The sequence below is a fragment of the Anthonomus grandis genome, chromosome 11 (assembly GCF_022605725.1).
Source record: "Anthonomus grandis grandis chromosome 11, icAntGran1.3, whole genome shotgun sequence".
In the NCBI taxonomy this organism is placed as follows: Eukaryota; Metazoa; Arthropoda; class Insecta; order Coleoptera; family Curculionidae; genus Anthonomus; species Anthonomus grandis.
In genome coordinates this window covers 18,974,068-18,999,495 of record NC_065556.1, presented here as the reverse complement: position 1 = coordinate 18,999,495, position 25,428 = coordinate 18,974,068, and the positions used below count along the sequence as shown (strand labels likewise).

The following is a 25,428-nucleotide window of genomic DNA, read 5'->3' as shown; positions in this document are numbered from 1 at the left end:
CAACATGGGGCGTTTTATGGACGTACATGACCGTGTTTGTTTACCAAGCTGATAAAGCTGAAATAAAAAGCGAATTTTGGAAATGTTCCAACCGTGTCGGCGCCAATGTTGCATTTTATTTATCAGTCACATAAGAAAACATAAAAGAGAAATTCAGCTTTTAAATATTTATAACCAATTTATTTATTTTTCTGATAAGACCCGGTATGTTTATTCGGTTATCTGCTGCCCTCCATTTCTCTTTCCCAAAAATTATAATTTTCACTTGATTTATGAATTATATAATTCAGCCAGTAGGTGGTTTGATTACAATAACACCATTAGATTAGCAAACGTTAATCTGAGCTTATGGTAGGTGGTAAAGTAGATTAAACTGGTCACAGAGTAGATATGGCATAACTAGAATCCCATAAAAGTTATGATTTCATTTAAGTCGAGGCTGTTATATCTCAATACCACGCCATTTAACTTGTTGGCGGCTTTATGACTTGTTTTTGTTTTGTGCGAAATTCTGCAATTTTATTGACTATTGTTTTAAGTGATTGGACTTTTTAGCTGCTTAGTCCTATAAACTAAATTAATTGTAGGCAGCATACCATTTACTGAGCAAATATGAAAGTTATTTTTCCACTGTTTCCTAAACCACACAATGATCCTCTTAAAAAAAAAGCATTTTTTTTTTGTAATTAAACCAAATTTTTAGCTAAATTTAGACAGTTTTTGGGACGAGACATGTATCACGAAAAAGCAACATGCTTCATGTAATAAAAAAGTTAAAAATAGATGACGTAGTGTCATCGAATTGAGTCGGTGGTTATTTACAAAAAAAAATAAATTCGAAAATTTACCGTCGACAGCTGACAGACAGGAATTTCTTATTTTCCTAAGAGAAAGTCTCCCCCAAATACTTTTTATAAATCCGTGCGTGTAGCGCTGACGTGAAGACAGGTGTACGGTGAATTATGGACTTTTATTCCCAAAACAACAACAACATTCAGATTAAATGTTGTTGAACCTTCTTTAATCGGCAACGCATTAATTAATTTCTGAAAGGAAAATTATTATAAATAGAAGATTTTCATGGGCCTTAAATGGGTCATAAGTGAGACGTTTTCACTTTTTCTTCTCATAGTTTTCACGCTTATTATCGTCGAAACTAAAATTTCACGCTCCCACACACGGAAAACATTTTGTAAATTAATTTTCGGACATTATCATAATTGCGTATGCCTTAAATCTTACTGGTAGTATAATTTCGAATATATTACGTATTTATGCGAACATAATGGGAAGTATGTGGGCTTCTTTAAAACACCTGTTAGCAATATGTTTACTGTATTATTAAAATTATTGAATAATTTTAAAATAATACTTAAAAATAGAAATGCTCATAATGTTTGTCATTAACATGTCCTCTGAGATATATTAGACCTAATGGTCACCTAATGCACCTCTTTCAATAGCTATTTCTAATATATACTCGTCGGCACAAAATTCCGCCACCCTGAAATATTGGCTAAGTTTGATGTTTTATAATTTTTTTATTTTTTTATCAGATTCTCACGATTTTGCCATCAGTTTTTAGATACATTTGTTGTGATTTTTTAAAATTATATTATAAAGTAGCATTTTTCGATTAGGCTATATTATACAGGAGTAAAACAAACTGTTGTTTTTTCTCGTAATTTCAAAAGACCCTGTAGGAAAATTAAGGTGGATAATTCTGTTTACATACTGTTCCTTGTAATCTTTGATGTATTCTAAACATTTCGATTTTTGATTCATTCCATTATCTCATTTCTGCTGCGAGCTGCAAATTTTTTATTAAAACGCTGATTTGCAGCTTATTTTTAGATAATTAATGTCAAGTTTTTGGATTAAAAATTATCGACGTTGGCTAAGGACGCAATTAATGTGACATAAAGTTTGACAGTGTCACTATTATAATTTGTTGTGTGTCAATATGGTATTAACTCCAGCAGACGTGGGTAGAATTGTTGCGTTAATAGAGGATGGCCGTAGCAAAAGTTATGTCGCCCGTACTCTGAGATTTCCGCAGTCTATAGTTCGAGATGCCTGGAATAGGTATTTACAGACGGGAATTTTTACTAGACGACAAGGCTCTGGCAGAAGGAGAATGACCATTGCAGCTGATGATTACTTTGTCACCATTAGTTCTTTAAGAGATCGAAGATCTACTGCTGTGTGTCCAAAAAATGACTTGCGAATACTTCATGGAGTAAGTGTAAGTGAAAGAACGATACGTAGAAGATTAGCAGAAGCTGGACTTTATTCACGAAGGCCAGCAAGATGGCCACAATTACTTCCTCGGCATCGACAACACCGACTGAGGTTTGCAAGATCGCATTTTGAGTGGACTCTAGAACAGTGGGCAAACGTACTATTCACAGATGAATTCAGGGTTTGTTTAAGGACGCCGGATGGTCGTGAGCGGGTATACAGACGTAGAAATTAAAGATATGCTGACTGCACCATTTCAGAACAAATCTAATATCGTGGCGGTTCAGTCATGATTTGGGCGGGTATTTCTACCGAAGAACGCACCAATCTTGTATTTATGAAAATAGAGCTCTAACCGCCCACCGTTACATTGAGGAAATCCTTCAAGAAGTTGTTGTCCCATTTGCTCCATTCATTGGGAGCCAATTTACATTAATGCATGATAATGCTAGACCTCACGTTGCACATGTAGTGAGCGAATATCTGGATGAAGTTGGACTCCCAAGATTGGAATGGCCCGCATGTAGCCCGGATCTCAACCCAACAGAACATCTTTGGGATCAACTTAAAAAGGCCATTCGTCGTCGTCCTGTACAACCACAAACCTTGCAAGACTTACGACTAGCGCTGATCGAAGAATATGAGGCTATTTCTCAAGAAAGAATAAGGAACCTTATTCATTCGATGCCGCGAAGACTGCAAGCTGTTATTGCTGCGAGAGGAGGAAATACACGCTATTAAAATTATTTTTTTTAATTAACTTTATGATATACCTAGTGTTTGTTTCTCCTAATAAAAATACGCTTCAAATCAGCGTTTTAATAAAAAATTTTATAATTAGCAGAATTTTCATTAGCAGAAGATCCATAGTAACTGAGATATTAGGCATAATAGTTATCAAGTTCCTAATGCGCTTCTAATTTAATTTTAAATAGTTACAAATTTTTCCCCCCAAGGGAATGTAAATTTTCTCATTTTTTTCCAATTTAATCGTAAAACAGACAAAATACATAAATAATACAGTAATTTTACGTATAAACTTTTTACAGAAAAAAACCCTGTTATTACCATACAATAAATTTCCTAACCCCATCAATTTCAGCAAATAAAAACCAGTTTCAGCGGCTAAAACTAGTACAAGAAATAACTGCGTCCATATTTTAATGCATCCATCAATAATTTCAAGAAAAATGTCAATTAAATTACACCTTTACAGACTCAGAAAGTGAGCGTATCGAATTTGGTACTGTCTGGCGTTATTTTTGTAAGACCTGTTCTTTAAACGACCTTCGTGGCAATTCTTCATGTGTATTATCTGTGCAATTTCAATTTCGAATGTTTATCATTGCAACTAATATAACTTTTGTGCAAAACTTTTTTTTTTAATTTGTACTTAGAGGTAAACGATAGCTCGATAAAATTCAATCCATTACAGCCTTAGGCCTAATGTCATATCGTAATGGACTCCTAATGAATTAAAGTCAATCATTTCTCACCGCGAGGTACGTTTAATCAATAAGAAATGTATGCCAGATTATTGGGTTTATGGAGGAAAAATTAACTAAATAACTATATGTCTCTAATTAACTCAAAATTTGGAAAAAAAATGATCTTAGTAATGTAAACGACCAAAATTTTATAAATAAGACGCGAGTGCTCACAACAAATATATATTCCAGACTACCGGGCTTTTCCTTTTTAAAATACATTCTACCACATCTAAAGTTTGTCCAAACAGTTGGATAACAGATGTGGGTAAATTCCCACCATAGTTCGAAGGCTCATTAGTATTCTTATCACGTCCCAGCCTAGGGTTGCTTTTAGCACCATGTGGTCTCATTTTGGGCCCGGTACTTTTCCGTAGACTACAGTCGGTCATTCCTGACTATCTTCGCGCCCTCGTGAAGGCTCTCTTTTCTTACGTAGGCGTTACCTGTAACAAAAAAATAAAAACAACAATTAGTAAACTATTTCTCACTACAATTGTTAATTCTCGCAGTCACTGTCGGACTCATTAGAACTAACAACTGTAGAAAACAATTTTAATTTATCAGAGGGACATATCCCTTTATATGCGGTTTTACAGCGTTCTGCACCCGCTAGATCCTCAACCACGTATCGATCGTTATCTAACACTGCCGTTACAGTGAAGAGCCCTTGATAACGTGGTTCGAGTTTCTTGCTCTGTCCATCATTTGAACACATTATTCTTTGGACAAGGACTTGTTGTCTTACAGTAAACGTTTTTATGCCGGCATGTCTTTGGTTGTACAACTCCTTTTGTTTTTGCTGACCCTCAGCAATCTTTGTTGACGCTTCCGCTCTCACAATCGGCAGGTCAAGCTGTAAGATAAGCGTCATCAATACCACGTGGCTGATAACCAAGAAATAGCTCATGAGGCGATTTCCCGGTGAACGAGGTTACCGCTGTATTGATGCCCCATCTGACAGTAACTAGGGACTTTTTCCAATTTTGTTCATGTGATATGCTAGCCCTTAACGTTATAAGTAATTGCCGAGGTCCTTTGACCTCAAGTATTATTTCTTTGATCCGTCGATCAAATACAAATAGATCCGTCGATCTCAGATATAAATTTGTGATCTTAACTCATACGCATAGATCCTTTGATCTATGGAGATCCGTTGATCTCAACTAAAATCCGTTGATCTTAGTTCGTATAGACATAGATCGTTTGATCTATGAAAATTTATTGACTTCAATTAAGACACAATATTAACAACTTACACACATAGATTCGTTGATCTATGGAGATCCGTTGATCTCAACTAAGATCCTTTGACCTTAATTTGTGTACATAGATCCGTTGATCTATGGAGATCCTTTGATCTTAATTAAGATCCTTTGACCTTAGTTCGTAAATATAGATCCGTTGATCTAGAGAGATCCCTTGATCTCAGATATAAATTTGTGATCTTAACTCATACGCATAGATCCTTTGATCTATGGAGATCCGTTGATCTCAACTAAAATCCGTTGATGTTAGTTCGTATAGACATACATCCTTTGATCTATGGAAATCCGTTGACTTCAATTAAGACACAATATTTACAACTTACACACATAGATCCGTTGATCTATGGAGATCCGTTGATCTCAACTAAGATCCTTTGACCTTAATTTGTGTACATAGATCCGTTGATCTATGGAGATCCTTTGATCTTAATTCGTAAATATAGATCCATTGATCTAGAGAGATCCGTTGATCTCTACTTGAGAATCGTTAATCATAGCTCATAACTAAGATCCTTTGGCCTTAGTTCGCATGCATAAATACGTTGACTTATGGCGATCCTTTGATCTTAATTAAGATCCTTTGACCTTACTTTGTAAGTATACGTCTTATACTCACAATTCATCGTCTTGAAAAGTATTCCATTTCTTAATCAAATCAGGAGACACCACCATCGGTCTGCTAACTCGTTTGGCTCCCTCTCGTAAGTCCTGGACCTCATACCGATCATAACACTTGTGTTATGCGGAATGGCCCTCTGAGCTTCGGTAACAGTTTTCGGCTTGACCCCGTTGGAATCTCACTGACTATTCGCACCAGCACTACATCTCCTTCTTGATACTTCGTAGCCTCTTTTCTGGTCTTGTCATATCTTTCTTTTTGCTTTCGTTGATCTTTTCGGTTATGCGTTGGGAAATGCTTTCTCGCAACTCATGTAAACCCAATCTTTCAATTTGAACTTGCACTTCGTTTAAAATCCATGCTTCAGCTATATTCTTTGATTTGCAACCGATTAAACATTCCATTGGTGTGGCATTTATAGCTCGTTAAATGAAGTATTTAGTGAGCATTGTATTTTTTTGATAAACTGGTTTCAGTTGTCAGCTTCTTTTTCTACTGTTGTCGCAGCCAAAGCGTTAACAATAGTCTTATTTTACCTTTCACATTGGCCGTTGGTTCTCGGAGTAGCAACAGCATTTAACACATGTTTTATCCAATAAGTCTTGCAAAAGTTATCAAACGTTTTCGAAGTAAAAGCTATTCCTCTATCACTTATAATACGATTGGGAACACCAAAAAGATGAATTAGATTCATGAAAGCGTTAACAACATGTTTACTTTTTTGATCACGTACAGGTTCCAATACACAAAACTTGGTAAAACCATCTATAATCACCAACAAAAATTTATTCTTCTTCTTGCTTGTAACAAATGGGCCCACGTGATCGATGTGAAGTGTATGAAATGGAACTGCGATTTTTTCGATTGGATGTAGTTTACCTTGTTTGATTACGTACGTTGTCTTATAATAAGCACGGTGTAAACAAGCCTTGATATACTTTGTGACAAATCGCCTCATTTGTGCAAACCAATAATTTTCACAAATGCGCTTTATGGTTTTATCAATGCCCAAATGACCAGAATTATCATGACACAGTCTACATATCTGCATTCTTGCCATTCGAGGAACTACCCATGCTAGTTTCCCATCTTTTAACTTCTTATATAATTTATTATCTTTCAGCTTATATTCCTCGAAATACTGCTTCGTTTCTCGATTTTCTTGACGTAATTCTAAAATTTTTCTTATACGGTTGATGTGAGGATCTTCAAGTTGTGTTACTACTATCCATTCGGCTTCTGTTATATCTACCTGGTGTACTTCTACATTGATTGGATTTCGACTTAACGCATCGACGTGAGCCATTCGTGTGCCAGCTCTATACTCGATTTCAAATGTGAACTCTGATACTTCCAACCAATTACCGCGTCTAATAAAAATTCGTCAGGAATTTTCAATTGCAATGCTCTTAACTTCGTAAGCTTTTGAAAGCAATAATCCCCCAAATTTTGACTAGGTTGAGCTTCATAATTAGCGGCCTCACGAAGTAAACATGCAAATGGAATGGACTTACCAAAATGTTGTGCCATACTTTCCAAGAAATATCACATTTTTCATGTTCGTCAAAAAATTGTCTTGCATTCCAAAACTGGCTTCATGCACTTTGCTGCTAAATGGCCACGTTGCACTTTGCTGCTAAATGGCCACGTTGACCGCAGTTAAAGCATTTCGGCTGGAAGTTAGTGTTATGAACTGATCGTTTACCTTTTATGATTGCTCGAAGGTCGGAAGCATTTTGATGATGTTCAGGTTTGCTTACATAATTTCTTATTGAGTGTTTTGCTGTCGGCTGTTTATGAAGAACTGACAAATATTCTTCGTATGGATCTTCCGGCGTTTGGTAGCGGTCCGCTCTGACACCATTTTGTACGTTAGTATCACAGAGTCCAGTATTAAACATGACACAGCTCTTTTTCCATTAACGTCGCATGTTCTTAGCAGTTCCATTTTTTTCAAAATAATACGATGTCATGCTTTCATTTGGATCTTTCTTTTTATTTAGCATCGTTTGTAGACTCACGGCATTAATCTTGTCCTACTGGTTGACATCTTTAAATTGGTCGACCTTATTTAACCACTGTTGGGTAGTCAGATTTGTCTTTTCGGGGAAAACTCTGGAATACAATCCGCCTTCACATTAGGTCAAATTGTACTGACCTTGCTATTTTCGTCCTTTCGTAAAGCCAAATTTTCAATCATTTTCTCCAAACGTTTGAAACGTTGTTTAGTTGTTTCCGGCTCAGGAGTTTCTACAACACGTGATTCTGGACGTCTCCTTAAATCATCGCGTTTTCCTGATTCCACTGAACGTTTTCTTGAATCACGCCTCGATTTCATATAACGGCAAAGATAATACTACAACGGTAGTATATAGGTATTCGCAGTAGTATTATCTTTGATAACAGTAATTCTCATACTCACTATCTGATGAGCTAGTAGAATCAGAGCTACTGTGGGATCTCTTTCCCACTGTTGAGCCTTTTTTATATATACACTACAACTTAAGGAACTCACTAAATTACAAAGCAACGAGCAGACTAATAACTAATAAACGTATATACAAAAATGTCCAATGCACGATCAATTAATAAATAGTATTACAGTAATAACTCAAATTTCCCGCTTAAGGCATTTAAAAAGTCAAAATCAGCCTTTTTGTAATGATGTTATTTGATACAAGGAAGCATTTTTACCATATACATGGACAGTCCAAAGTTCTGTGGGAGAATGCATGCATGACGGTATTTTGCCTAAGTGTAACTATAATTTTTGCAATTATGTCCTACAAAGCAAAAACCTGCAAGTTACAAACTTCTGGATAAAATATTTTAGAACCTTAGCAGGAATTTTAGCAAAATCTTTGTTTAATAATATTCTTTTTGTTCCATTGAAATATCTTCAGTGGTTTTCGAAGTAATTGATTTTTTGTGAGGTTAAGTTATCTAAGTAAAACCCTAATTTTTTTATGTATATCCTACAAAAACCCGTATAAGTTACAAAATTCTTGATAAAAGGTTTTAGAACCTTAACAATAATCTAGGAAAATCTTGGTTAAATAAGATGCTGTTTGTTTCATTGAAATATATTCGCGAATTTTCGAAATAATTGATTTTTCTGAAGTTATGTTACTTAAGTATAACCCTGATTTTTTTGAGTATATCCTATAAAAACCTGGATACTTTACAAGCTTCTGGATAAATTGTTATAAAATCTTAAAAAAGAATTTTAGGAAAATCAGTATTTAATAAGATGCTTTTTGTTTTACGGAAATACCTACAGTAGTTCTGGAAGTAATTGATTTTCTCTGAGGTTATGTTATCTTAATATAACTATTATTTTTTCTATAATTTTTTTTACAAAAACCTAGATAACTTACACATTTCCGGATAACATCCTTGCTTCATCTTTGCTTATTAAGATGCTTTTTGTTTCATTGAAATATCTTCAATAGTTTTCAAAATGATTGACTTTTCATGAAGTTATGTTAATTTATATAACTATAATTTGTTTAAATTTATCCAAACAAATACCGGGATAACTTATAAACTTCTAAATAGAATATTTTAGAAGCTTGAAAAGAATTTTTGGAAAATCTTTATTTAATAATATGCTTTTTGTTTTATTGAAATATCTTCAGTGGTTTTCGAAATAATTGACTTTTTATGAGGTTACGTTACCTTAGTATAACTATGTTGTTGTATATTGTTTAAATACGCCCTACAAAAATATTGATAACATACAAACTTCTGGATAAAATGTTTTACAAACTTAACAATAATTATCGAAAAATCTTCATTTAATAATATGCTTTTTGTTTTATTGAAATATCGCCAGTTGTTTTTCAAATAATTGATTCTTTATGAGGTTATGTTACCTTAGTATGACTAATTTTTCTAAATTATGTCCTACAAACATATCGATAAGTTACAAACTTCTGGATAAAATATTTTGGAACATTAACAAGAATTTTAGGAACATCTTTGTTCCTTCAGATGCTTTTTGTTTTATTGAAATATCTTCAGTGGTTTTCGAAATAATTGACTTTTTATGAGGTTATGTTTCCTAGATATAACTATAATTTGTTTTAACTGTGTACTAGATAAACCTATATAAGTTACAAATTCTGATTAAATCTTTTAGAACATAAACAAGAATTTTGGGAAAATGTTTGTTTAATAACATGCTTTTTGTTTAATTTAAATCATTATCTTAAGTAGTTTTTGAAATAATAAATGTTTGTGAGGTTATATCACCTAAGTATTATCTAAACTTTTTTAATTATGTTCTACAAAAACCTGAATAACTTATACACTTCTGGATAAAATGTTTTAGAGCCTTAACAAGAATTTTAGGAAATTGTTTGTTTAATAAGATGCTCTTTGTTTAACTGAAATATCTTCAGTAGTTTTCGAAATAATTGACTTTTTATGAGGTTATGTCTTCCAAGTATTACCATAATTTCTTAAACAGGTTCTACAAAACCCGAATAACTTCTAGATAAAAAATGTTGATACCTGAACAACACGTTTAGAAGAATGTTTTTTGTTTTAATTTTTTGGAGGTGAATGTTTAAATAAACAATGATGTCATATTATCATGATGGTGAACGAAATGTTTTGCTAAATAAATTATTTTCAGTAACCTAAGCGTGTTTTTATTTGACGACTCGTGTCCGTGCGGCAAAATATACTCGAATTTACACAAAAACAAATGCGGACGATGCACATTCTCATTTCTAGGTCGGTTACGACTAAATTTAAAGTTGCAACGAAGAACCTAGAAAATGTCAATGGCAAAACGATTCATCAGATGCGGTGACTGATGTATTACATCTTTTTAGGTTACCATTTATATAACCTACTTATAATTGAGCTTGAAAATTATTGCTATATAAAAAAGTCTCTTACTAATAATTACAATAAGATTTCCCAGAGGCTATTGACACTAATTAAACCCTAAAATGTCAGTTATTAATAACGGCCTAAAATTAGAGCTCACCAGTCGACTTTAAGAGAATTTTCCACGGTAATTTCCATTAAATTCTTAAGGCGCTTTCCTGAATTGGTGTGTAGCGTCTCGTGAAATGCAATTACCTTATTAGGTTTCTTTTGTTGTGCTCTCACTTTTCCTTAGAGAACTAAGGAAAAATTCTCTAAGGAAAAGTGAAATGCAGCAAGTTTTCCCTTTAACATTTTAGACTAAAAAAAAGGAGACGGAACAAGTGGAAAAATGGTTTTTCTAGCAGAAAATTTTAAAGCACTAAGAACTTATTACGTAGGAAGCACAATAAAATAACAATACAACCCTTGTAAGATCGCCATTATGATTCATTAACCGTTTTATACAACGATTTCCGTGGGCAGATAAAACAATCCAGTCGAATCGTATTATTTGCCAACAAGTGAAGCAGACATGGCTTCTGGGCATTAAATTAAAAAAAAAGTAAGAAATTTGGTTGGGCAGACCGGTTCAAGTGCTTTGCAAACACAATTTTATTTATTTATAATTTTTTTCTCAATTATTATTCGGCCAGTGTCTTAAAATAGGAGCGGTGGTGACGGTATTGAACTATTTGTGTGGGTACGAACCATGTTACCGAACTTCCGTTTTTAGTTGGCAGAACGATTTTTATTTGCCTATAAAAATCAATTTGTCCGTTTTGTATCTCGTAAATTTACAAAACAATGGGTCGTAAATGGGTTCATTTAGAGGAGTAAAAGTCGATTCACACTGTATATCCAATCAAACAAACTTCTCAAATAAAATTCATATTACCGTACTATAGTCGAAATTAATTATATAACATTAATTTACATAATTAAGTCATGAATGGACTGCTAATGAAGTGGATGGACATGTTTTAGACCAATGAAATTATTATATTTTTTTTTTTAAATAAACTTTATGAGCTCTTAAAATAAGTCGCGTTTATATGCGGTCGAAAGTAATAAATATTTGTTGGCGGATCGGTTAAATGAAAATTCGGTAAAAAAGCGCCGTAAACATGTCACTTGCCAAATTGCCTATTACGTAAATATTGAGAGGAAAAAGTTTTGTTTATTTTTTACGTATGATCACTGAGTATTTAAAAGAGACAAAATAGTGGCCTCAATAAACCACTTTTCGAGCAATTAATCTTGGCAGTGATTTTAGACCAGTTAAAGATTCTTTGTTTGTATCTTAGTAGTGATTTTGGTAAGCGGTAAAAAAATATTTATCTTGAAGTTATTTTAAACGTAGATACCCTCAAAATTAGTTAAAGATTTGTTGGTCTCTTATGCGATAACATATTTATCACAGTAATAATTTTAGAGGTTATAGACCGACAATCCTGAAAAAAAGTATCAGGGGATCTAAAAAAATGTGCAATAAAATATTTATTTTAGATAGTGATTTTAAGAGATCATCAGTAATTAAATTTATATTTCCTGAAAAATAAAGAACGTCTCTAGTTTCTATACTTTTTTACATTATTTACTATACACCTTAGAAAAATCTATTTATATCTCAAAAACTAGTCAAGATCTTTGGATATTATTTAGTGTCTTATGCACAGGATACTTGAGTGCTCACTAGTGTCCAGTTTTTAAGTCTCTGACTTTAAAAATTTCCTGGAAAATAGAGAGCGTCTTTAGTCTCTACACTTTTTAACATTATTTACTATCAATCAATCAATCAATCGCTTTATTGTCAACAAATTTTACAATTTGTAGACAAAGCTGATAACTAAAGTAAACATAAAAACAAACAAAACACACAAAAATAAAATAAAACTAGTAAAACAAATATACAAACTTATACAAATCAATAATTGTATGTGGTCAAAAGTATGAATAAATAAATAAAACACAATTAAAAATTAAAAGTTAAAAAATATACAATTGCATGTATACAATGTCAAAAAAAGAAAAAAAAGGGAAACCTAAGAAAGCAAAAAAGTATATATATAAAAATATACAAAAGTGTTCGTTAAAAAAGTATAAAAGAAAAGTAAGATATAGATATAGCTACATAAAACACTATATATAAAAACAATAAATCAGTCTGTGTGTGTGAAGTTAAAATTAAGTATTAAAAAAATCGTTTACCGAGTAAAAGGCTCTCTCCAGTACTTTCCTACTTACGGAAAGTAGGAAAAGATGTGATGGACTTGATGTTCAAAGGCAAATGATTGTGCATTTTTTTTGCTTTGTACACTATAGAGTTTTTTACCAATACTGAATGTGGAGTAGGCAGATATAAATCATACTCCGCGTTTCTGAGAGGATAATTATGGGATGGCCTATCTGAATTTGATGAAACGTGCTTGCGAATTAGACAAACGGACTCATATATAAATATAGTGACGGCAAAGTTAGGATATTAAATTTTTTAAAGAAATACTGGCAATGAGCTCTATAATTAAGTCTAAGTGTATAACGCAAAGCTCTCTTTTGAAGTCTGAAAATTTTGTCAAATTGAGTGATACTACACACACCCCAAAAAGGAAGGGCGTAACGAAGGTGTGATTCAAAGAGGGAAAAATACACTGTTATAGAGGTTGAGAGGCTAAGCTCCTTGAAAATTGATCTTAGCGCAAAACAAGCGGAGCTTAATTTTCTTGTTAAAGGGTTAATGTGCAGGTCCCATTTTAACGACTTGTCAACAGTAAGCCCCAAAAATTTCACTGAATCGGCTTCGTCAGTGGTTGCGTTATTTAGTACAAAAGATTGCAAATTAAGTTCGGCAATATCCGGATTACTCCGGATTACTAAAACTAGTATTATCCGCGAATAGGCAGGTTCTTCCTTTGATATTCAGACTAGCGATATCATTGATAAATATGAGAAACAAAATAGGGCCAAGCACTGAACCTTGAGGCACTCCACATTCTATTGGGTCGTAGCATCAATCCTCACAAACTGACTCCTGTTATTGAGATATGACTTAAACCATTCGAGGGGCATACCTGTAAACCCGTAGTGTTGCAATTTTTTATTAAGATATCATGGTTTACGCAATCAAAAGCTTTAGAAAAATCACAGAAGATTGTTGGCGTAGGATGTTGGTTGTTTAAGCTACAGTATACATTATTAAAAAGGGAAAACATAGCATCATTTATGCATGGGTTATTTAAAAATCCAAATTGTTGAGAAGTGAGTATTTTAAATTTCAGTACAAATGATAGGAGCCTTTTTTTCACTAATCTTTCAATAATTTTTGATAGTGTGGGAAGAAGAGCAATTGGGCGATAGTTGGAAGACTGATCTTTATCTCATCGTTGTCACGGCAATATCTGCTATGTGAAAAAACTTGTTTTTGTAGTAGAAAGGGAAAACTAGACCCTTGTGACAATTATAAGTTTAAAATTTTATTAAGGTAATGGAATTTTGGCAGAACCATTTCAGAATATATTGTGATAGTAAAAAACAGAAAATATAGTAGGGTTTTGATCGTTTGTAAAAATTGAACGTTGCTTACACATAGCAGGTATTGATTGTCATTACTATATACATAGCAGATGTTGGCAGTTAACTTTTTAAACATGTCATATTTTGCGTTTTTACCAAGATGCACATAGCTGGTATTTCTCAATAAAAATTAAAAGAAAGCAATAAAAAGAGTTTAGAAACCAGTTTATTATTTCAAAATTACATTGTAATTATTAGAGGTATGATGTAATACATACATAGATAGTATTTAAAGATGCGGCAGAGAATCATTCAACATTTTTTAGTTCTTGCAAGTGTACAAATGTGCTTTGTTATTTTTATTGGAGCTAAATGTAGTTGCTGCGGTTCAGACGGAAGCTCTGTAGATTGTAGTTTATTGCGACTTTGACGAGGTTTTTCGAATTCAATCCAATCATCGCTGTGATTCAATTTGTACTTCATGATGCCGGATGGCAAATATAATAGTCCACGTATATATGTTACTTTTACGTCTCTTCCAGGTTTTATTGAACCAAAACTGACTTTAACATTATCGTATTTTTAAAAAAAAGTAAAGTTTAAGTTATGTACCCTGTATGGATGATGGTCTCTTGCCTGCCTCATTCGACTGATATAGTCACATGGCGCATAAATTGGGGGCTTAAAGTATACCTCAAGGAACGAACTGAGTCAGCCTCCATCATTGTATGCCCACGTTCTAAGATGAGCTGCTCTATGGTAATATTTAAATTTTTTGCTAAATTATTAAGGGCACTAGAAAAAATCTTATTGCGGTTCTGATACCCGCAACCATCGGATATCAGAACAACATGCTTGTAAGTTTTCTCTTGAATAGCATTTTCGATGCCATTGCTGTCGTGCCAATAAATAAAATATAGAGATAAATCAACATAAAGATCCACACTTTTGTCGTTAAGTGCGTAAACTGTAAAATTATGGATTTGCAATTTCTGTTTGTAATATACTGCAGACGCTTCCAACTTTGGCGCCAAAAGGAGACTTTGCAAGTCCATTGTTACAATTAGCTTTTCATTCGAGGCAGATTCTTTTGCGCTTTTTTTAGCTTGCTCAGCCTCGTTTTTCTTCCTTAAGTGGTCATTGTATACATTTTCTGGGACATTACCTGTATTCCACGAGCAACATAGATCGCATTGATCCTTCCTAGGTTTGTGAATAGCAATTTTCTCAGATTTTAAGATATTTGTAAATAGTGTACGTGATACTGGTTTTGTGTTCTTTTCTGTGCAAAAATTAACGTACACTTTATAAATATGGAGGGTTGATCTAAATACAGATTCAAGGTACATTTTTGTAGAAGAGCTCCGACAATAATGGCTCGGGACCTTCGGTAAGTCTTTCAACCACTGACGGGCTTGTATTTTCATACATTTTGTTACATTTGATTTAGCCTGATTTGCAACATAATTTTCATCCGAGATGATTCAACAAGATGTTACCAGTTTCCAGTGGGAGATAACAAGAATGAGACTGTTTTTTGCGATTGTCTGTTTTATTGCTATTTTCTTTTCTCCTTCTTTTTATATCTGTGGTCGAAACTAAACCTCTAAGGTAAGATTTTCTTGAAACGCAGCTTGGCAAACTCCAAAAATAATCGAATGCTTTCTTTCTTAGTTCTTTCGTTACTTGATGACACAGAAAACTCTTGCTTGTCTTTTTTCTAGATGTTTCACTATGACAGCATCTACATTTCATACATCTCTCCTTCCTTACTTTGCCATGCCTTATAATTCCTTTTTTTGACCGAGTGTACCCTATGTAGCTCTCACCTCTCAGTCTTTTTAACTTAGTTACTTCTCGGGATTTTTGCAGCTTGTTTATGGCGCTACTAGCTTCTGCAAGAATTTCCCTCTCATTTAGCAAATTATCATGATTTTCTTCTTCTAACATTTCTATTTCTACTTCGCCCTCAACGTCATGATTAATATTTTCGTCATGTCCTGAGCAGTCTAATACTTCTTTGTCATTAATTTGGATTATTAGGTTCTGACTTTTCATTTCATGTAGTACATCAGGAGACAACATAAAATTTTCATTAACTGGGACCTCAAATAATACAGTCGGTTGAGCATCTACCTCAGAAGTTGTTTCATGTACATCTATAACATAAAAACATAATGACAATGTACTAATGTAAAGTTAATAATTCTCTTTAATTTGACAATAACGTAGGAAAATAGCAGATACATAATTTTTAAATTTGTTGACTTTTATATTGCAATTTATATCTACAAAAACACCAACAAAATACTACTTACGGATAGTTAATTCTTCAGGGTTAGATTTATTAAGGTTTTTTGATAATAGTTTGCGTAATGGTTCATTGTCATCCGATAAATCGTCATAAGCAGTTCGAAAAGCCTTACTAGTTGATGCTTTAAAGAGAAGACCCAAAAACCAAATTATTTAAAAGCATCAAAATAACTAAACATCCAACTTACCAGAATTGCGGTAATTATCTTTTAAAGCCATTTTTATCATTAATTTTCCACGAGAACACATTTTTTATTTGTTTAATCGCAAAACGCCACAACACAAATTAAAGCCCAACCTAAATATTGTTATTAAACTAAATAAAATAATGAACTTGCCTATGTTATTGTTGTTATTGTTATTATGCCCTTGTTATTGTTATTAAACTAAATAAAATAGTGAAATTGCCTTTTTGAGGTTATGTAATATCTGCTATGTGACAATTTTTTTCCAGTCACGTGGTAAATTCTTGGCAGAAATTTATGTCATGTGTTAGTCTTAGCACATAGCATTAATTACAATTTAGTGCTTCACATAGCATATATAAAATTACTATATTTGCCGGTCTTCTGTAGAGAAATATGCACATGGCATAGTTTCGTTCTATAGAAAACATAGCAGATATTGCAGTGACAACGACGATCTCCTCCTTTATGTAGAGGGATTATTATTGCCTTCTTAAGGCAGTTGGGAAAAACTTCTTTTTGAAAAGACAGGTTGATTAAATTTGTAAGATGGTTTAATGTACACTCTGGCAGGTTTAGAAACATGTTCAACAAGAGTCCATCGGTTCCAGAAGAGCTCTTTTTTTTGATTTCCCTAATCGTACTGCGAAGCTCAGGTAATACTATTGGCGTAAAGAAAAAACTGTGTAAATTCTCATCTGCACTAGAAAGATAAGAAAGTGGATCGTGGGTAGGAGCTATGGTACTCATTAGATTCTTCGCTACATTTACAAAATAATTGTTGAGGTTCTCAGGAGAGGTAGAGATAGTATTGGACTTAAAAGATTTATTTCTCAGATTATTAACAATCGACCATGATTCTTTAGCGACATTACCAGACTTTGCCTGTCTCCTGTTATAGTAAATGTCTTTTGCCGCTTTTAGAGTCCTTTGATAAATTTGTTTATATAGTCTTACATAGTCATGAAAGAAATGTCCGAGAATTTTCCAACATTGAATAATGAACGCATGTTCTTAGCAGATATACGTAAGCCTTGGGTAGACCAAGGTTTAGGTTTTTTCAGTTTGAGAGGCCTTAAAGGAAAAGATTTGTGAGACAGATTAGATAGCGTTTTTATAAATAAAGCATTTCATACCCTTGAAAAATGTATTTATATCTGAAAAACTAGTTGAAAATCTTTAAATATAATTTAGTGTCTTATGCACAGGATACTTCAGTGCTCACTAGTATTCGGTTTTTAAGTCTCTAAATTTAAAAATTTTATGGAAAATAGAAAGCGTCTCTAGTCTACACTTTTTTTACCTTATTTACTATATACCCTTGAAAAATTTATTTATATCTCAAAAACTAGTCAAAAATCTTTAAATAAAATTTAGTGTTTTATGCACAGGATACTTGAATGCTCATTAGTGTCCAATTTTTAAGTTTCTAACTTTAAATTTTTCTGGAAAATAGAGAGCATCTCTAGTCTCTACACTTTTTTACAATATTTACTATATACCCTTGTAAAATTTATTTATATCTTAAAAACCAGTCAAAAATTTTTAAATATAATTTAGTGTCTCATGTATAGAACACACGAATACTCACTAGTGTCCAGTTTTTAAATCTATATTTTCAAAATGTCCAAACCAATAAGGGAAATTATGTTTTTCCCTTATTGGTTTGGGTTTATATCAACAGTGATTGTATACAATTATTTACCTACAATCTTAAAAAAAAATTGTCAGGTTCGAGGTAATAGAATAATTATCTCATCAGTGATATTCATTAATTTTTCGTTGACTACCAGTAAAAAAACAGTAGTTTATTATCTGAATTGGCTCGTATGATATTACAAAATTATCTCGACAGTAATTTTTTTAAACATTTATTATCTTATAAATAAAATACATACATTTTTTTCTGGTTGGATTGGAGGCAATACAATAATTATCTCACCAGTGATTTTAATAATTTCCAATCAGTAACATAAGTATTCTAATTATTTAATTTGGATGCAAAACCATATTTACCTTAGCAGTGATTTTAAAGGCTTATCGGCCTAAAATAATAACAGCAACATATTTTCATACTTTATATTAATATTTTATTATTTATTTATTTTTCCAGTGATTATCAAGTATTTCATCTTCAGAGCTCGCTATTAATTATGACTGTTTTAATTTTTTAGTTTATATTTTAATCAGCGTGGACTTTGGTTGTCCCAAAATATTTATATCAGTAGTGAATGTAACATAAAAACATTTTTATCAGTAACAATGATTTTATGGTTCAATTAATTGATAACCGATAAAAAATAGTGATTTTAGTCGTTTATTCACCCATAACCCTTGAAAAAAAATCTATCCTTGCTAGATTGGAGACAATACAAAAATAATCTCGACAGTGATTTTCAATCAGTAACCAGTAAAAAAAAATCTTTATTTTTATGAATGCCATCACATATTTACCTCAATAGTGATCAATCAACTTAATTAATTTTTATCCCTAGAGGCGTATATGCAAGTACGGTTTATCTTGCAAATTATTCTGCAGCTTAGTTAATCGATCATCGACTTAATTAACCAGCTTAGCTAATTGATCGAATTTGGACATTTACAACTATTATCTCACCAATGATTATCAAGGCTTTTCATTACTTGATTTGAATGCAATAACATATTTATCCCAACAGTGATTTTATTAGCTTCTTTGACCCAAAACTAATAACAGAAATTGTTTCTAATCCTTTTAATTTTGTTCGCAGCAAAATATTTATCTCGATTGCGATTTTAAAAACTCATCTAAACATTCTCAGTAGTGGTTGTAACAACTTCATCCATCCAAAAGCGTGAAAAAATGTGTGATCATTTTCATAACCCAGTAAAAAAAATCTTAAATTATTATTTTTTTAAATTTCTTTCTTAAATGTATTATATTTGGACACAAAACAGTGATATAATGAGATAAAAAAAAGGATAGCCTTAGCGACTTTTTATGTCTATAACTAGTAAAAACTGGAATAAAAAAGGACGGAGAATGAAAACAAAATTCCAACTTTTTAAACTAAAACCACTCATTTGCCTTCAACCAATATCTCCCCCACGATTGACCCAATTGCGGGGGTAAAACCGATTATTAATTACACGCCGAATTGCAAGCGTTATAGTAACGATAACCTCCTTTTAGGAATTTCATTGATTACAATGTCGTATCGTGATGTCATCCAAGTACGATCTAATCTAAATGAATTTTCCAGACCGTCGGTATATAAGCAATTTAAATTCCTTTGCTTGATTTATTATTGTTTTGCGAATTGTTTTCGCTGATTATTTAGTTTTTGGTAGGAAGTCGAAGTCGTTTTAGTTTATAATATATTTTTAAGAGCATTATAATTGGTAAAATATGCAGATCAACATACCAAATGGGTCAACGTTTATATTAACAGTGTCATGTTTATATTAGTTCTGTTATTTATCAGTAGGTATACAGGGTGTTTCATAATTAGTGGGACAAAGTAAGTATGGGACAAAAAATCTTATGTTTCACAATAAATTTGACATCCTTGTAGATATTTTTCTAAGAATTCCTAGGTAGTTTCTATGCATCTAGTACTATTTTTTATTATATAATAAATTTTTTTATTTTATCAGTGGCGTCCATGCGGCACCTAGTGGACTCTAAAAAAATGGTAGGCCACTGTTTTTTTTTTTTCAAATAAAAAATATGTTTCAAATCCTCATTTAATTTCGAGTAAATTTTGTCGCTTGGCTTTGTTTTCTCCGACGTACCGTTTTCGCATAAAAAAATAAAATCCATTGTTCGAAATTTATTTCTCGCTATAATTCAAATTTTTAGTTTCATCCGTTTGATAATATTTATAGTATTTCTTATAGGGAAAAAATTACTTGCTTTTAATATGGAATTCGGTACCAGAAAGTGAATTTTTACCATTACTAATATTAAAAATAAGATTTTTCTTAAAATTTTATCACCCTGTATCTCAAAATCTAATAATTTTCGGATAGAAGTTTATGGCGTAAACTTGCTTATTTTGAAGTTCTCTGCAACCCCTCCAAGTTTGTCGCACTAATTATTAACCACCATGTATAACAACAGAAACCACATTTATTTCATGGTCTTATTGCTCTTCTCAATTTAGCAGAACAAAAAATAATTAGTGTTGGGGACAAACATTCTTTTAAACGGTCTTCTAATGAGGTTCTTGATTATCCATTTTAATCAAAAATAGAAAATTCATTTTTAGAAAACCCTAGAAAAGTTTTTCTCGAAAAAACGATATATCGAGTAAAATGTATCATTTGAATCAACATTTTTAGGTTTGTCATACTGGAAATGGTTGATTCAACAAAAGAACTTTCGAAAGAACCTATATTTGAGCGGTAGTCAAACTTTAAAAACATGTAAAAACTTAGTCGTTGAGTTAATTATTATTAGTTAATTAAGTAGAAATTTTTTGCATATTTTTATTCAAAAATTAAGAAATAATTATTTTAAACAATTGAGCGTTTAATGTTTACTTGGTATCAAATTAATATTAATATAAATAAAATACTTTGGAGGGAGCTTCAAAAGCCCGAAATAAGATTTACAATTACCCCAAATGCCTGGAAGACGCAAATAATTATAAAATATATAAAAATAGTTTGAAATTTCTGGACTACATAAAGAATGATTGTTAAGTTGCAAGGACACCAAATTGTTTCAATAATCCAGGAAAAATGACTTCAAATCTCTAGAAGGGAGCTTCAAAAGCCTGGAATTAAATTTGAAACGACTTTAAAAGTCTGAAATGAATTTAAAATGGCTTCAAATATCTGGAAATATTTCTCAAGAAAAAATGGTTTAATTTTTTTACTTGGATTAAGCTGAAAACAGCTTCAAAGATCTGAAATAAACTGGGAAATTAATACAGAAGCCTGGAACACGATTGTCAATAATTGCCAATAACATAAAATGGAAAATTGACTTCAAATCTCTGGAATATATCAGAAACGATGATAAATTCAGAAGGGTAGCAAAGGGTGCAAAAACCCATAGATAAAAATAGCTTCAAATACTTTGGAGAAATTTTGAAAAGCCTGGAATAAAATATAGAATTACCCTAAATGCTTGGAAGTCACAAGTAATTATAAAATATATATAAATGGTTTGAAATTCCGGTACTACTTAAAGAATGACTGTAAAGTTGTTGTCTGTAAAGTTGAACAGACAGCAACGTGTTTCAATAATTCAGGAAAAATTACTTCAAGTTCCTGGAAGGTAGCCTGAAAAGTCTGGAATTAAATTTAAAACGACTCCAAAGGACAGAAAGAAAATTAAAATGGCTTCAAATGCCTGGAAATATTTTCGAAGAAAAAATGGCTTTATTTACCTTGGATTACCTGCAAAGATCTAAAATAAACTGGGAAATTAATACGAAAGCCTGGAACAGGATTGTCAATAAATTGAAATGAAAAATTGACCTCAAATCTCTAGAATATATCAGGAATAACGATAAATTCAGAAGGGTATTAAAGGGTCGCAAAAGTTCCCAAAACATTGCTTCAAATATTCTGGAGGAATCTTCAAAAGCCTGAAATAAAATATAGAATTATAGAATTAAATTTAAAACGACTCCAAAAGTCTGAACGGAATTTAAAATTTCGTCAAATGTCTGGAAATATTTAAACACATTTGTAAAAAAAAACACAAAAAAGGCTTTATTTACCTTGGATTAAGCTTAATTGGAAAATTATTACGAAAGCCTGGAACAGGATTGTTAATAAATTGAAATAGAAAATTGACTTCAAATCCCTTGAATATATCAGACGAAAAATTTTGAAGGGTGGCAAAGGATTTCAAAAATCCACCAAAAATGGCTGAAAATACTTACGCTATTGCCGGTCAATCTCTCGGAATCGAAAAATTTCTTTCTTTGACAATTGAAACTTATACATCTATTTTGTGTGGCCTGGTAGTAATTATTAATTTTTAATCAAACTTTGTAGCTACTAATTAATTTTATCTGTTTCCTATAAATAAATTATTATTTATTTAATTAAAAACAAAAATAACGAAGGCACAATAGGTATTGTACCTTCTAGGAGTTAGGTTTGCAGGACTTAAGTAGTATAGTCTTTTATCGAAAATATTTGTGAAAGGTCTATAATAGATATTGAAAAGTTCAAAAAGTGTTAATTTAACAGTTAAAAGTTTGATTGTATGTTTTTTTGTCTCAGTGATAAAAACGACCATTTTGGATTTATATGCCTGGAAAATGGCTTTAATTATTAGGAAAATAATTGCCTGAAATAAGAAACAACTTATGCATTTAAACAAAAGTTTTATAAATGTATTAAATAATTTTAATATTTATTTTCATCTATAATTATAAATTAAATTACTATATATGGTATGCTATATCGGAATCAATTAAACTAAGATAAAATATTCAAAAAAATGCAGAAAAAAAGTGATTCATATACAAGCCACTTACTGTACATTTAATCAAAAAGTAAATATTAAATTTATTGTTTCGCTTATATTATTATCATCGTATCGAAAAATTTACATTAACCTGTCTGAAAAATGATGTCAGTGTGTTACTAATAAGTTTACTGAGCTAATATTTGCAAATTTAAGTAATTATGTAAACTTTCAGGTACTTTAGCCGGTTACTCACAAAATTTAAATATTGTTTGAAAAAAAAAACAAAATTTTGATTTTTTACCATTCAAAAATCCCGGAACTAATCGCCTCAACTAAACCTCCAAAAACTCATAGTACCTCAATCGCACAAAATCAAATTTTCCACTGTCATATAGAAGAAAAATCACGAAAATCGCACGAAAGCGGACTCGGTAAAAGTTTAAAAAATCACCGGCTCGTAGGACCGCGACTGTACGAACATCAGATCGAAAATGAAACCTTGTGCGGCGACCACGTAAGAATATTTACATTCGGCTTTATAAATAATTCCACCTCCCGAATTGAGTGCAATACGACTTTTATTAAGACGTTTAAATTGTTGCATAGATTTATAGTATAAAATATTATTCGCATAGGTATTGAATGTAACGAAAATTATTTAAAAAAAAACACCTTTTTTAAAATAGTTTAAACTGCCTGGAAAATTGACTCTAAGTACCTGGATCGTTAAAATGAGTTTAACTACTGGGGAAGGCTAGAAAATATGTTGAAATGCGTGGAAAAAACTCTTGACTGCCTGAAATATGAAATAGTTTCAAATTAAAAAAAAATTGCCAGGAGTGCCTGGAAAGAGCAACATTTTTAAACTTCTATACCGAGACCAATTTTAGCAGATTTCACTTCTTTTCAAACATCATCAACAACCAAATGGAGCTTTTACGACATAAATATACCGGGTGGCGCATCGAAACGAAACAGAGCCAATTACGGGCAGTCCATTAACTTTAAAAAAAAACGCTCGGACCCGTCGATTTTATTTTCGAGGGGGACACTTAATAATCACAAAATCACTTTCCCACCTACAACCCCCTAAGCGGGGCTGGCACTACCCCTAAAATCTTAAATGGGAAGGGGGGGTCGAGTAATACCTCATTGGAAAGGTCTTTTAATTCTCTTTACAAGGGTACAAATATTCAATCAACGTATATAGTATATAATGTATAATAAAAAAATAAAAAAATAATTTTTTTACATTTCGAATAATTTTTATATACATATTTCGAACCTTATAAATCAATATACCAAGAAATTCCTGAAGCAATGTTTTCTTTTGATTACAGGTATCATCAAATAATTTAGATCAATGCCAAAATAAATATGTTATTACTTCAAAAGTTTATTTACTTAAAAATGTTATTACTTCAAAAGTTTATTAAATACTTTAAAAGTTATATTTATTGGCTACAGGTGTTATCAAAACAATTAAATCACTAGTGAGATAAATAATTCATAATTTTCAAGTAGATACCGTAAAACATGTATTTCTTACTTAGCTATGGAACCTTGTAAATCACTGCCAATGAAAATTTTTTAATCTCTTACAGGGAGATATAGAAAAACATTTTGTAATGAAAATAAATATTTTTTCTTTGGTAATTCCAATAAAATTTACTAAATTATTTTTTCATTGGTAGCACTTATCGTATTCAATACAATAAAATGCCAAGATAAATATTTAATAATTTCCAATTAGATTTAAAAAAACTCACTGGTGAAATAAATACTTCACGTCAAAAGATGTATTTTATTTAAATCCCATTAAATCCACTAATTAAAATTCTCGTAAATGTTTTTCCGAAAGGCAACACGATGAAAGCGTAACCATTCCCTTCGTAGAACCAACATTTAATTAACGTAGGTACATTCCCCGAAGAAATTTAATCCGTACGCTAGACGATTTTGACAGGAAAATGTAAATTGCAAACAAATACGTACGTTTAGCTGCATCATAATAATTATGAATCAACCCGAACGCCACGCAAATTCTTATTTTAGACCGAGTGATGTCATTGCGAGTATTGCGTAAATGACGTCACAGAACCATTTAAATTGTTAAATACGGGGTATATAGGTGAATATGAATCAAAAAATCATTCAATTTTTTTAAAGTGTAACTATTTTCTCTACTGCCTCTAGTCCTAAAATGATTTTAATTCCCTGGAGTCCATGGACGTTTGGAAAATGGAAATCCTTTAAGATGGAATTTTAAGGAGCTATAAACTGCCCGGATTAATTAAATGATTTTTCTGTCACTGGAAAAAATGGAGAACGGTTTTAACTGCCTGGAATTCCTAGGATCCTCGAAAAACTTCTATACTTATATTCCTCGAAAAACTTGAAATTTAGTTCAACTGTATGGGGATAACAAAAAGGTTGCTTCGCAAAAATTGCTTGCATAACCAGAAGAAAATTAAAAATGTTTTCAAATAACTTGAAAGAAATTTAAAAA

At 31.9% G+C, this 25,428-nt stretch overlaps 2 protein-coding genes across 3 annotated transcripts in view; one reads left to right on the top strand and one right to left on the bottom strand.

Moving 5' to 3' along the window:
* The window catches only part of LOC126742119 (tissue inhibitor of metalloproteinase), a 48,793-nt gene extending 25,363 nt beyond the window's left edge, over positions 1-23,430 (bottom strand). The window contains exon 1 of one of the 2 annotated variants that reach the window (XM_050448678.1): positions 23,221-23,430. The gene's annotated coding sequence lies outside the window, so the exon portion shown is untranslated. Of the gene's footprint in view, positions 1-848; positions 1,004-23,220 lie in introns of those variants that run through there. The other variant, XM_050448679.1, reaches the window with a different exon arrangement.
* The window catches only part of LOC126742483 (synapsin), a 72,658-nt gene that overhangs the window by 33,033 nt on the left and 14,197 nt on the right, over positions 1-25,428 (top strand). The window lies entirely within an intron of this gene.